Source organism: Solanum stenotomum, chromosome 11 (assembly GCF_019186545.1).
Source record: "Solanum stenotomum isolate F172 chromosome 11, ASM1918654v1, whole genome shotgun sequence".
Classification (NCBI taxonomy): domain Eukaryota; kingdom Viridiplantae; phylum Streptophyta; class Magnoliopsida; order Solanales; family Solanaceae; genus Solanum; species Solanum stenotomum.
The window spans coordinates 54212300-54226360 of NC_064292.1; the positions used below are offsets into that span (position 1 = coordinate 54212300).

A 14061-nucleotide genomic window follows, 5' to 3' on the forward strand; every position below is an offset into this window, starting at 1 on the left:
TTTGAGCCTAATTCTCAATACTCAAAAATTAGCTCAAGAGATGAGTATCATTCAAATTTGTATAACGAGATCAGTTATTTCTTTTTCATCTAGAGACTTTACAAAATAAACTTTACACGTGAATTTGAATTAATCGAGATATAAAACAGATAAATATTTTATAAAAAAAATAAAAAAAGGAATGATATTTCAATTTCTGAAAAGACATCCATGTGATTGATACAAAAAAAAATACTGTATACAAGAAAAATATACTATCTTCTTCTTCTTCTTATCTTTATCTTTCTACTACAAATTAAATATCTTTTCACCTCACTCTTGCTCCATTCTCTGTTTTCCTCTTTTTTTTCTCACTCTGGAGATTCTGGTTTACATTTCAATATTCTCTTCTTTCCACTATCTACACTTTAACTTCTTGCCCTTTGTTCCTAGATAGCATCTTTTTTCTTTCTTCTTATCTAATCTCTTCATTTTTCTCACTTTTTTCCATTTTCTCAAGTGGGGTTTAATGGAAACTAACAAACCTTTGCTTTTCTTGCTGTTTTTAGCAGTTTCTGCAGTTCTTGCTGATGAAGGTGAGCTGTTTTTATAGTTTTTGAAATGGAAAGTGTTGTTTTGGTTTGTTTTAGTTGGTTATGTCTTTATTTTAGTATGATAAGATATAAAAACTTGTTCTTTATTGTGCATGTGTTGGACCCTTCTTAAAACTTCAAGATTTTGTTCATTTCTTTCATTTTAAGAGGGGTTAGGTAAGTATTATAGTTTTTAATGGGATTTTTTAATGTTGTGTATGTAAGAGATGGAGTATGAATTAGGGATTCTTGAGAAGAGATATGGTGAGAAGGAAGAAGTTTAAAGAGTAAAGTTTCCAACTTTCCTATTCCTTTTGTCTTTTTCTGTATGTAGTTTAGTTGCTTGGTCATTTATGTGAATGACTTGACAATCTTTTTTGGGAGGTGGGGTTTTGGCCTAAAACACAAAATCATGTACAAACTATAGAGCTGAATGTACAACTTTTTAATTTGGGTGTGTCACCTGATCTAGTGGTCAATGAGGTGGGTGAAAAATATGGGTGAGGTTCAATTCTCCATAGAGAAAGGAGTTAAGGTGACTAGGTGAATTCTTCCCATTTGCCTTAGTATTGATGGACAGAGTTATCCGGTACCGCTTTTGGTGCACGGTAGCTAGTTTGGCCACCTGCCATCAAAAGAGGGGAAAAAAGAGAAACTTTTACTACGGTGTGTCATCCGATGTAGTGGTGGTTAATGAAGTGGTTGAAAACTATGTGAGGCATCCGAATTTCCATAGACAATAAGGTGTTGGTTGAGTTCTTCCCATTTATCTAAGCGTTGGTCATCAGAGTCATCTCGTACTTGTGTTGGTGGAGATAGAAAGTAGAAATAGAAAGAATTTTACTAAGGGGTAGGGGTAAGGTCCGTGTATATCTTACCCTCTTCCGACCTCACTTGTGTTAAAGTTTTTCTTTTTCTCAAGTAAAGAGTAAATATATGTGTTAGGCAACCAAAACCAGATCTTTGAGATTTATAATCATGCGTGAGACAAAGAACAAAGAATAGAACACATCTCAGATGTAAAGAAAAAGCAGGAAGAACCTGATGTACAACTAATTTCATGTGCTTTTTTATACTAGTCCACATTGGCATGCTCCCAAATTACCAACAAGTTGGCCAAGTACATGGTCCCAGCTTTCCATTCTCAAGTTATTTTCTCTTGGTTATGATTCTGATGTGGAATATTGTGCTTCTAGTCCTCAATAATTGATGCACAAACAGCACTCGAGGTGTGGCTTAGAGGTCAATAAAATGTGTTAAAACCAAGACAAAAAGCTCTAGGTGATTTCTTCTAATTTACCTACTTTGGTGACCAGTTATTTGGTGTCGACGCTAATGGGAGGTATTAGGTATACGGATTAGTCGAGAGGTGTGCACAAGTTTGTCTGGCCACAACAGTCATAAATTATATAATATTGATGCATATTTAAATAAGTTACTTTATTTATACCAAAAAAATATGTTCATTTGGATGCTAGTAACAGAGAAAACAATTGTTATAATTAAGCTCAAAGCAACATTTTTCAAGTATTGCTGTCCAAGCTCATTTCTCTGTTTCTTGTTAAACTATCATGTGGAAATATAGAATGCGCTTCTTGAATCTGAGCATATTGATGAATTAAATTGATTGTTGATTATTAGATGTAGTTATGACCTTTTACTGGAACTTGGATATAGTGAGGGCTGAGGGGAGAACAATATTTAGTTCAATTATTCCATCTTCCATGCAGATGTCTTTATTGGAGTAAACATTGCAACGGAGCTCTCGGACATGCCACATCCAACTCAAGTAGTTGCACTTCTTAAAGCAAAGCAAAAGTGGTGGTGCAAAAGATGTTACTATAGTTATACGTGATGGCATAAATGGTAAGGTAAATACTACTACTACTACTAGTGTTTACTCATCATCATCAACTAGCTATGTTGAGAATAATAAATGTGGTATCTGCAAAAAGGCGGTTATGTTGGAGTCTGTTTCCGTGAACGATGGTATCTGTGCTAATGGTGGTGGTGACAGAGTTGATGCAACCGGTGGTGCTAGCCATGCGACATTTTACATTATTTTTTACTTGTTATTGTCTGTTTCTGCAATTTGCAATATCACAATATACTCCACAAGGTGTCACTTCAATTAAAGAAAAAAAACCCATAAAAGTTCAAAAATGTCCTTAAACTATGCGTAAAGAAAAAAAACCCATAAAAGTTCAAAAATGTCCTTAAACTATGCGAAATTGAATAAAAACATCACTCATGACAATACTTTGATCCAAAAATTCCCATGCCGTTAATACTATGGTCCAAAAAGGCTCACTTTATCACATCTTCAGTCTCTTGCCCCCCCCCCCCCCCCCCCCCCCCCCCCTAAGTTAACTCCTCAGCAGCTTCACAGACCTGAAAACCCCACCAAAATTTTACTTCATGGAGGAAAAACTAGTTCTATAGCTAATGCAACACATAATCAGACGAAGAACTCAGACAATGTTTCCCTTACTTGAGGAATTAATGTTGATGTAGAAGCAACTACAAAGTAAGTTGAGAACTATACCATTTTTCACCGCCTATAGGAGATTGATAGATGCTCAAATATCACACAACAAAGCCAAAGAGTTTTAGAAATATGTAAACAGAAGCACCATAAATGAACAAGTCGAAAACCAATTTTGAGTATAGCATAGAACTTAGAAGCAACATTTGTTTTCCGATACGCTACGTGAAAATTCTTGGACGGGTAAAGCAGGAAGAAGAATTGACTGATGTAGAAGGTTTATTTGTTATCATCCACCACATAGTTTACATACTCAGACAGACGGACTCCAATGCCTATAGTCAGAAGCCCTTATAGCAAGTGCTAGCTCTATACTGACATCTTTTCAAATTGAAAAACTAACTATATGGCATCAATTGAAGTATTCACCTTTTCATTTTAAGAGTTCACTAATTTTCAAGTTCAAATTCTTGATTTACGACTACTTTAAGGTACGAATTGAATTAAGATCGTATGATCCTAGGATCTGATTTGAGCATCAAAAATTTAAAACTAACTATATGGCATCAATTGAAGTATTCACCTTTTCATTTTAAGAGTTCACTAATTTTCAAGTTCAAATTCTTGATTTACGACTACTTTAAGGTACGAATTGAATTAAGATCGTATGATCCTAGGATCTGATTTGAGCATCAAAAATTTAAGCTTGTTCACATCAGTTAACTCACCATGGCTCAGCAGAAGTGGAGACAAGAGCTGCAAAGTTTGTGAAGAGACTGGTTGTTGCTGCAGATTCTCAAAGACAAATATTAGAGCTGTGACCTTCGTTTCTTTAGAAGAAGAGCATATGGCTTCATCATATTGACCCCTCCTTTTCACGACGCAATGCTCTGTTGGTTCATCATTAGTTTCTGTCATTTTAAACAAGGCCTTAAGCTTAGATTCATCTTTATACAGCAAACGAAGTCCAAACTCCTTCAACTCTTCCGAAAAAGATAACATAATGCGCCTATAATGATTTGGTGTTTTTCCTTCTGCCGTAGATGTATCCCATAAGAGAGCAAAAGGTACTAAGAAAAAACGAATAGCAGATTCTGGAAATTCTTCTGAATGGTTGGATAAGGCAAGATACTGCGTGATATACGGCATCCTTTTACCACATAACAATTGAGCTCTGGTTTCTATTAAGCAGCCAGAGTAACATACAGCAAATCCCAAGAAGTTATCACATGCTTACTAATTTTCAGGCAATGCGACTAATACACTTTTATCTTTTCCCTGATGGTGGAACCATCTTGGGATATTTTGCCACTCATTGGTAAACACTCTTAGGACTCGTTTGGTAGGAGGTATTAAATAGAATAGTCCATGGATTAAAATTTAATCCATCTAATACATTGTTTGGTTGCATTATTTTATTTAATCCATGGATTGCTTATACCTTATACATGGTCTTATTTTATCCCTAGTAAATGGAGGGATAACTAATCCAAGGTTTGTTAAACCTTGGATAAGACCCCTAAATGACAAAATTATCCCTTTATTCATTTTCCTAAATTTCTTTTATAATTTAATTTTCTTTTTATTTATATTGAAATAATTATAAATGTTCTTTTTAATTCTCCAAATCCGTTTAGTGTAATTTAATGATTTCATTAATATTTTTTTCTCCTTTTTTTTTATTCAATGTAGTTCGTCGATTAATCACTTGGAATATTTTTTTTTAATAAGCTTTAACTATTGAGCAATATAAGTAGTCTTAAATCTATGTTAAGTTTAAGATATACTTTACCAACAAAAAAAAGTGGTACGTCATACCTCAAAAAAAATTATATATATATATATATATATATATATATATATGTATATGTATGTATATGTATATATATGTATGTATATGTATGCATATGTTTAACGTAACTAGTTAAATGAAATAGAAAATCCTACAAAAAACAATATTGTCCCACAACAATTTTGATTAATTATTATCCGGGTTTTGGTATAAAATTGTATAAGTATATTTTTAGATCTTCATTTTTGATAAGTTTAAACTTTTTTGTCAACATCCGGTTGCCATATACAATAATTATACAGGTTAAAATTTGTAAAAATAAATAAATAAAGATTTAGCATTTTTTTTTTACTATGAATTTTATTCAACTGTTGCGTAGTATTAAATTCTTGTTATTAATTATGCACAAAAAAGAAAAAAAATTGTTTCAATTTATATAACACACTTTTTCTTTGTTGTTATTTTCTAAAAAAAAATTATTGTAGTGTTATGGTCCGATTATCTACCTTGACTCAATTACATGAAATAAACAATCTCATAATAACACAAGGATATAATAGGAAAGATTTTTTTTGTAGAGTTTTAAATCAAACACAAGATTAAGTGAGAATAAATGAACCAAACGCTTGACAAAAAATAATCCCTGCACTACTAATCCCTGCATTACTAATCCCTGCGTTATCAATATTTGTACCAAACGACCCCTTAGTGACAAGGAATCTGAAGTACAGATATCATGCTGGAATGATGAGCAGGGACGGACCTAGGTGGAGCCTGGGGTTTCACCCGAACCCCCTCGTCAAAAAGTTACACTATATATATAACGTCAAATTCTAATTTTATGTATGTATATATTAAAATGAACCCGTGAAAACAAAGGACTGACTTGGCTCAGTGGATGAGTGGTTCATGGAATGCCCCTGGAAAATGGAACTTTTGGGCTTAGACCTTCTTCTTTTTCATTTTTTTTACCTTACATTCCATTTCTTCTTTTTAATTTGTTTTTGTTTAAATTTATTAGACACATTCTTTTTTATTTTTATATTTTATTCTTTTTATATCTATTATTCATTTTGTTTCAACGTTCATATACGTTTGAATAACTTTTTTTAAAAATGATGAATTATATTTAACTTGAAATTGAGATAGAAATATAATTTATTTTAAAAAAAATGTAAATTAGATGTAATTGAATGAAGAAACTTAAATATCGTCAACATGTTTTTAAAAATATTAATTTAATAGAATTTATGAAATTTCTTTTATATTTTTAATTCTACTTTAGAGAGATGGAAACTAAACTTATTTGATTTATTCGTTATTTGTTTTTTTTTACAAATTTTGACTAACCTAGTAAATTGAACTATATGAACTAAACAAATTGACGATGATATTTATTTATCTTCTAAATATGCATTATAATATTATTAACTCTATTCTTATACACTTTTAGAGAATCTCGATGATTTTCATAGTAATATTTGATTGAATAGATACTAAATTTAAAATTTTTAAAAAGTGAAATATAAAGTAAAACATTACAAAATAAAAGTATAAAAAGCACAAGAAATTTTAAGAATGCTCGATGGAGCATGATAAAAGTAAAAAGAAATGTTTAATACGCTATAATAAAGTGAGTTAAATTTAGCATGATAAGATAAATATTTTTCTTCCCCGTCTCGCTCCCTTTTTCATCATTTAATTTTCACATGTTTTAGAAATTAACTTATGTAATACAGTCGATCCACTAAAATTCTTATCAACGCATCTTTGTTCTCCATATCTTTTATTAGTTTAGTCTTTACTTTTATGAATCAACTAATTTCTGGACACGTGTATCCCAATTACATGAAATAGATATTTTTGAAATTGTAAGACAATATTAAAATATGGTTGTGATGATTAGTAATGTATGAGAGCAACTTGACTAAATATGTATGAGACTTTTTTTTTGTTTTCCATTTGGTGTTCCGCTAATTTGAATTCATGTATGACATTCCACTTGAGGGTACTTCCTATAAGGTCTTTCCATTATCAAGAATTGAATTCAAAACATTGAATTAAGAATGAATGAATATTTATCGATCAATCAATAGATTTGATGAAAATACATATGAATCTCGGTCTGCACATATTATAAAAGGACAAACTTCATTAATAAGGGTTCTTACTAATAAATAAACTTCCTATGACTTTTATGATTAAATAAAGAATTGTAGCATAGCGTAAAAAATACAAAAAGAAAATCATTTTATACCATAACAAATCAAGAAATAAGAAAAATATGAATAACCTATCCCAAAATTGCTTAGACTCTTAATATGCCAAGATATTATCTAGCTTTAACAATCAATTCATTAAAAATAAAAGAAACAACTATAAAAATAACAAAACTCAAACGAAAAGTAATAGGAAATTATTTTTTTTATCTGTTTTGATAGGAAAATTATTACTCACTCGTCTTCAGGTTTATTAGTATGGACCCATCTCAATGTATAGTAACACTTATAAATGTTTTAGGACCTTCTTGTCTATCATACCATTTTATACAAGATTTTAGAGATAAATCAGAAAACTCTCATTGTAAGAGAAAATGTTAGAATGAACTCCTAAAGAAGTAAAGATATGTACCCAATCCACTCTATGGATTTCCAGATTATCCGCTTCACTATGGACACAAATACAATCATTTTTGTGTGACGCCTCTATGATCGACCTGATGTAACTATTCAATACAACTGAAATATATTCAAAAAATTTGATACCGCTTTGCTGTTAACGTTGTAGAGTTTTGGAATAAAATTGGCATGTTCTTCATTCCTATCCAATTAGTAAATTTAAGATTGCTAGCTAGTAATGGATGAACGTCAAAACAATAATCATTTATATATACATGAATGAATCAATATTTGAGCATGTAAAAAAGAATTTCCATCCAACAATATATATTTTATTGATTTATCAAAAACTCTAACTTAAAAGAGATTATGGTAAGAAAATTTTTAAAAAATTGAAATAAAGAATGACAATTAAAGAAAATACCTTTGTAACATCTAGTGAATCCACATAGAAAGCGGTAAGATATACCTGTTTTAAGTGAGTAAAACAAGAGGATGAAACACAAAAAATAAGAGGACTAACATTTTCTTGTTCAATTTATAAAAGGATAAACCAAAAATGAAAGGAATGCCAATAAAAGAATGTAACAACAGAAGCTAAAAGGACCCACGAGTAAACCTCATTAAGTAGTGGAAGATGATAAACTCTAGCCTTTAAAAATGTATTTGGTCAACTTAGCTGTCATTTTTTTATTTAATTAAGAAACTTGAATGGCATTTTCGTAATCCAACTTTAAACTTGGGATTTTTCCACTTTTAATATATATATATATATATATGGTTCTTGAACAAAGAGAATGCCGAGGGGCTACTACGTTCACCGCACACTTACATTACCACCTTAACTTCTTATTTATACTTCGAACCTCTTGAGCAAAAATCTTGGGTCCGCCACTGATCATGAAATATGATGAAACGACGAATTATCGATCGAATCATTGCTCCCATCGGTGTACATTGTGTCTAATTGCCATTGAAATTCTGGCAGTTGTGTAAGCCTGTTGCAATCTAATAAGTTCAAGAACTGAAGAGAACTAAGTTGGGTCATGCTTTGAGGCAAATGCTCAAAATTATTTCCCCTGAGATTCAACTTTTTCAAAGAGGATAAGGAGCCAATGTCTTCCGGAAGTCCTATTAAATTGCAGTAACTGAGATCCAGATATTTCAATGAGTGTAGCCCTCTATCCACCGGAGGGAAGACAAAGTGCACTCCATCTTCAAGGCCTACTTCTGATTTTTGTTTTGCAAAAGTCAATAATTTAAGCCTGTTCAAGCGGACGATGGAAGACGGAGGTTGTGAGATTAGAGTATATCTGGCATCAAGTATCTCCAAGTTTTCTAAATCACCTATCTTTTCTGGCAAGCTACTGAGTTTTGAGCAGTAGGACACTTTTAGCATCACCAAATGTTTCAACTTGCCAATGCTGCTTTTAAGTTCTGCAAGGTTTTTCATGCCACTCAAATCTAGCTCTGTAAGACTAGATAGGTGCTTAATAATAACTGATGGTAGTTTCCTTATCCCAGAGCGTTGCACTTGAATCTTTATCTCCGGCTTCAATTTTCCCTGGATCCTCGGAAATTTCTCTAAATTAGAGCAACCTTGTAGATGTAGACATTCAAGAGATACCCCGCTGACACATTCAAACCTCTCAAGGCTTTTACAATCTCTCAAATTTAACTCAATGAGTTTTTCGGAACATCCCAGGGAACTGTGAACCTCTTTAAGATTACTACACTCTTCCAGACCCAAATACTCTAAATTTTCCATATCCTTGAAATCTGGTGTCCGCGTGAGGTTTTCACAGCCGCTGAGTTCTAGCCTCCGTAGAAAAGGAAATCTCTGCCATTCAGAACAGAAAAGGAATGAGATAGGAAAACAAGAAATGTCAGGTGAAAGAATCATCATAAAATTAAGGTAGATTTTGATTTGGCTAGTTCAAGAATGAAACTCGAAAAATTGAGATACTTTAGGCGTGCTTTTACCATTAACTCATCAATAAAAGGTGTATGAATGGTCTAGTTAAGATGTCTATCCGAAAGTTATCGTCAACTTTGATTTACTAGATCTGGGTAAGTGCATTGCACGTTTATCCCAAAATTTGTATTGCAAATGACATTTTATCCCCTTCAAGTCTTTGATATTTACGGGAAAAAAATTCATCATTGTTTCGATAGGAGCTACATATATCTTCCTAATAAAAAGAATATACCTTTAACTAAAAAATTGACTAAAGTGCATTAAAGTAAAAATAACTAACTATTGCACAAATTCAATATTCAAATGAGGATACTAAAATACCACATGCTAGATTAATGTATACAAAACAACAAACCATGGTAAATTCTCAATAATAATAACAGCACAACAACAGAAAGTTGTACAATAACAACAAACAAAAAACATAAATATTAAACTAAACAGATAAAAAGAGACAAGAGAAGAGAGCATAGAGATTTTCTAATTTTTATTCCAATTGGTTTAAGTGTATATGTTATTGTGTCAAATATCACTATTTATAGGATAGCATTGTGGAACACAAAGAGTTGTTATAAATATGATATTAATCCACTTAAGATTATCGATGAGAGATGAGAGTTAAAAATATAATGAATAGTGAGAATTAAATACATTTACATAATGAAGAGTTAGTGGCAATTTATAAATACTAATGTGATGATTTACTATTTACTATTTAATATTTAATTTATTAAATAATTTATAACATTTAATTGTAATGTAGAAATAAAACTATAATCTAAGGATAAAATATGTAAAAGAATTCAAATATATTAAATATTTAATGGAAAATCATTTTGACTAATTATTAAAGAATTTATAGTAACTATGATTATGAAAAATCATCATTATTACTACGTGGAAAATGTAAAGATTGTTGGTTTTTTCTTGCTAATAATAACTTACAATTTAATAATAAGTATTAAATTGTAAGTCTAGCTAGAAATAGGAGTGTTAATTACCATAATACAAACAGTCAAAATTCATTAAATCTCAAAATAAATATTAAATGAAAAAAATAATATTTTAAATAATTTAAAGAAAATAAATTAATAGTTACCCCCACTTATCTTACAGATTAAGATTGAAGGTTATTAGACTCTTCATTACCCACATTTAATCAGCACGTGAATATATGATTGCATTAAGATCTTGTTTGATGCATGAATTTAAATATAACTATTACTTAATATTTAATTAATTAAATAGATATTACTATTTAATGTATTTTAGGGATAAGATAAGGGCAAAATGGTAATCCAACTTTAAGGTTAGGAGGGTAAAATGATAATCCAACTTTAAGGTTAGGAGCTTCCCACTTATAATAATATACTAGATCTGGGAACGTGTGTTGCACGTTTATCCCAAAATACTTCATATAAATTTTGTATTGCAGATGACATATTTTATCTCCTTCAATTTTTTTGTATTTATGGAAAAAAAATCCATCATTATTTCGATAGGAACTACATTTTTTTTAAATCAAAAAGTGGGTCAAGCCCATTTATTCAAATGAAAATGAAACAACACATTCGGAAGGAACTACATATATCTTCCTAATAAAAAGAATATACCTTTAACTATTAAATTGACCAAAAGTGCATAAAGTAGAAATAACTAACTATTGCACATCTAGGCTAATATATACAAAACGACAAACCATGGTAAATTCTCAATAATACTAACAACACTACAATAGAAAGTTGTACATTAACAACAAACAAGAAATATAAATGTTAAACTGACAAAATAAAAAGAGACGAGAGAAAAGAGAGCATAGAGATTTTCTCTTGTTTCTTTTTTTTTCCAATTCGTTTAAACGTGTACATTATTGTGTCAAATGTCACTATTTATAGGATAACATTGAGGAACACAAAGAGTTGTCATAAATATGATATTAATCCATTTGAGATTATCGATGAGAGATGAGAGTAAAAAACATATGAATATAATTAGTGGGAGTTAAATACATTTACATAATGAAGAGTTAGTGATAATTTATGTATACTAATATCATGATTTACTATTTAATATTTAATATTTAATTTATTAAACAATTTATAACATTTAAATGTAATATAGAAAAAAAACTGTAATTTAAGGATAAAAAATATGTAAAAGAATTCAATATATTAAATGTGTAATGGAAAATCATTATGACTAATTATTAAAAAATTCACACTAACTATGATTATGAAAAATCACCACTAATACTAGGTGGAAGATGTAAAGATTGATGGTTTTTTCTTTCTAATAATAATGAGTATTGAATTGTAAGTCTAGCTGAAAATAGGAGTGTTAATTACAATAGTCAAAATTCATTGAATCCAAAAATAAATATTAAATGAAAAAAATAATATTTTAAATAATTTCAAGAAAATAAATTAATAGTTAAAGGGTATAGGAGTGTTAATTACCATAATATGAACAATCAAAATTCATTAAATCTCAAAATAAATATTAAATGAAAAAAATAATATTTTAAATAATTTCAAGAAAATAAATTAATAGTTAAAGGGTAACAGTCAAAATTCATTGAATCCCAAAATAAATATTAAATGAAAAAATAATATTCTAAATAATTTCAAGAAAATAAATTAATAGTTAAAGGGTATTAGGAGTGTTAATTAGAACAATACGAACAATCAAAAGAATACCCCTTTTAATTATAAAAATGACTAAAAGTGCATAAAGTAAAAATAACTAACTATTGCACAAATTCAATATTCAAATGAGGATACTAAAATACCACATGCTAGGCTAATGTATACAAAAGCAACAAACCATGGTAAATTCTCAATAATAATAACAACACAACAATAGAAAGTTGTACAATAGCAACAAACAAAAAACATAAATATTAAACTAAACAAATAAAAAAAGACAAGAAAAGAAAGCATAGAGATTTTCTAATTTTTATTCCAATTGGTTTAAGTGTATATGTTATTGTGTCAAATATCACTATTTATAGGATAGCATTGAGGAACACAAAGAGTTGTTATAAATATGATATTAATCCACTTAAGATTATCGATGAGAGATGAGAGTTAAAAATATAATGAATAGTGAGAATTAAATACATTTACATAATGAAGAGTTAGTGGTAATTTGTGTATACTAATGTAGTGATTTACTATTTACTATTTAATATTTAATTTATCAAATAATTTATAGCATTTAAATGTAATGTAGAAATAAAACTATAATCTAAGGATAAAATATGTAAAAGAATTCAAATACATTAAATGTTTAATGGAAAATTATTTTGACTAATTATTACAAAATTCTTAGTAACTGTGATTATGAAAAATCATCACTATTACTACGTGGAAGATGTAAAGATTGTTTGTTTTTTCTTGCTAATAATAACTTACAATTTAATAATAAGTATTGAATTGTAAGTCTAGCTGGAAATAAGAGTGTTAATTACCACAATATGAACAGTCAAAATTCATTGAACTCCAAAATAAATATTAAATGAAAAAAAAATATTTTAAATAATTTGAAGAAAATAAATTAATAGTTACCCCACTTATCTTACAAATTAAGATTGAAGGTTATTAGACTCTTCATTACCCAGATTTAATTAGTACATGAATATATGATTGCATTAAAATCTTTTGATGCATGAATTTAAATATAACTATTACTCATTATTCAATATTTAATTAATTAAATAGATATTAATATTTAATTTATTTTAGGGATAAGATAAGGGCAAAATGGTAATTCATCTTTGAGGTTATTTTTTTATTTTATTTATTTTTATTTTTTTTTATTTTTTTTTTTTTATTATTTTTTTTTTTTCTTTGATGTTAGGAGAATGATATGATGATGATTTGATCAAAAGAAAAAAAAATTGAATTCAGTTATTGTACCTTTGTTTTAGCCCATGAATAAAGCAGTGAACTCTGCAGCGAACTCTGCTGGAGATCAAGATAAACAAGCTTTCTAGGATCAAAATTTTCTGGCAATGATTTCCATGGATATTTACAACAGTCAAACCAACGCAAGTTGCTGGGAAGGTACTGATCATTGGAGCCATCATGTGTATCAAAACCATTGATGTATAATATCCTAAGGTTTTGCACTTCATTCATGGAGTTTTCGCTAAAGCTTAGGTATTGAATTTCTTGTACCCAGATTGCTTCGATTGCCCCGGTCCCCTGACAAAAGAATCATTAGTCTACAAAGTATAACTTCAAATATCTGCATAAATAAAATCCGCACTCAGTATGACTACTTTCTCGCAATGCCAAATTTCTCATGTTCCGTTTATTTACTATTGCACTTGAAGTTCTTGAATAACTAGTGCCACTAGAAAAATCAAGGTACAATATTAGTTAGGTCTTTCTCAAGAAATATGTCGCTTGAGAAATACTTTGAGCAATTAATTTTGTAAATCTATTTTGTAGTAGTACATTTTCTTGAGAAGTTCTTTAGAGTTGAGTTGAAAAGTTTTTCATGTTGTGATAGAAGGAAACTGTAATTTAAACAACACCAATAACTGTCATCTTTTAAATAAAAAGTAATCGATGATCAAGTGCCTAACAGATAGAGGATCGGCAATGTCAGTT

The 14061-nt window shown here is 29.6% G+C and overlaps 1 protein-coding gene, 1 long non-coding RNA gene and 1 pseudogene across 2 annotated transcripts in view; 2 read left to right on the plus strand and 1 right to left on the minus strand.

Moving 5' to 3' along the window:
• LOC125843862 (uncharacterized) overlaps window positions 1-14061 on the minus strand; it is a 573332-nt gene that overhangs the window by 35389 nt on the left and 523882 nt on the right. The gene's annotated exons all lie outside the window — the stretch shown is intronic.
• The window catches only part of LOC125843921 (uncharacterized), a 105150-nt gene that overhangs the window by 33131 nt on the left and 57958 nt on the right, over window positions 1-14061 (plus strand). The window lies entirely within an intron of this gene.
• LOC125843877 (glucan endo-1,3-beta-glucosidase 2-like) overlaps window positions 396-14061 on the plus strand; it is a 54931-nt pseudogene continuing 41265 nt past the window's right edge.